At 35.6% G+C, this 1,050-nt stretch overlaps 1 non-coding gene across 1 annotated transcript; it reads left to right on the top strand.

Annotated features, from left to right (window-relative positions):
• The first annotated feature begins 611 nt into the window (after positions 1-611).
• On the top strand, positions 612-737 carry LOC115835312. Its single transcript, XR_004030300.1, has one exon. It is a non-coding gene; the product is annotated as a U6atac minor spliceosomal RNA (small nuclear RNA).
• Positions 738-1,050: the final 313 nt, after the last annotated feature.

Here is a 1,050-nt window from a genome sequence, read left to right as displayed (position 1 = left end):
CCCCCATGTCTTTCAGGTTTTTAATCAAATGCTATATAAATGAAGCCTTTTATTATCATCACATATAAAAATGACACTCCCTATTTTATACCCTATTACTCGTTTGTGCTATTTCCTCCGTAAAACCAAAACCACCTCTCTCTTTCTCTTTCTCCCTATTGTTTTCTCTCTCTCTCTCACACACACACAGACACACATACACACTCACACACATTTTACTTATGTATTTGTCTGTTTTTTTTACCATTACTAAAATATGACCACAGCAAGTGCAGGAAATTTTTGTTCTCCTTTATCTATTGCTATATGCCAATCACTCAGAACATGGACTGGCCACATAGTAGGTACTAAAAAAATAATAGTTGAATGAACAAATATGAATGTGATTAATATTTCCTTAGCAAGCTTTGTTTATATAATCTGATTTTCTCTTTATTGAAAAAATGTTCATAATCTTGAGTTATTCAGTAACAACTCGAAGAGTATTGAATTTATTTCATGGTAAAATAAAGAAGTTATTTAAATCATACTTTTGAATTGTTTGTATAATGTACCTTTGGGAAGAAAACACTCAATACTTCTCGATGAATGTATAAAATACATGCAGAACTGTGTTGTATGAAAGGAGAGAAGGTTAGCACTCCCCTTGACAAGGATGGAAGAGGCCCTCGGGCCTGACAACACGCATACGGTTAAGGCATTGCCACCTACTTCGTGGCATCTAACCATCGTTTTTAGGCAATATTCAGGACATAGGCGTGGGCAAGGACTTCATGTCTAAAACACTGAAAGCAATGGCAACGAAAGCCAAAATTGACAAATGGGATCTAATTAAACTCAAGAGCTTCTGCACAGCAAAAGAAACTACCATCAGAGTGAACAGGCAACCTACAGAATGGGAGAAAATTTTTGCAACCTACTCATCTGACAAAGGGCTAATATCCAGAATCTACAATGAACTCAAACAAATTTACAAGAAAAAAACAAACAACCCCCTCAAAAAGTGGGCAAAGGACATGAAGAGACACTTCTCAAAAGAAGACATTTATG

This window comes from Nomascus leucogenys, chromosome 5 (genome assembly GCF_006542625.1).
Source record: "Nomascus leucogenys isolate Asia chromosome 5, Asia_NLE_v1, whole genome shotgun sequence".
Lineage (NCBI taxonomy): Eukaryota > Metazoa > Chordata > Mammalia > Primates > Hylobatidae > Nomascus > Nomascus leucogenys.
The sequence above is the reverse complement of the archived record's forward strand: the minus strand, read 5'-3'. Positions and strand labels throughout refer to the sequence as shown.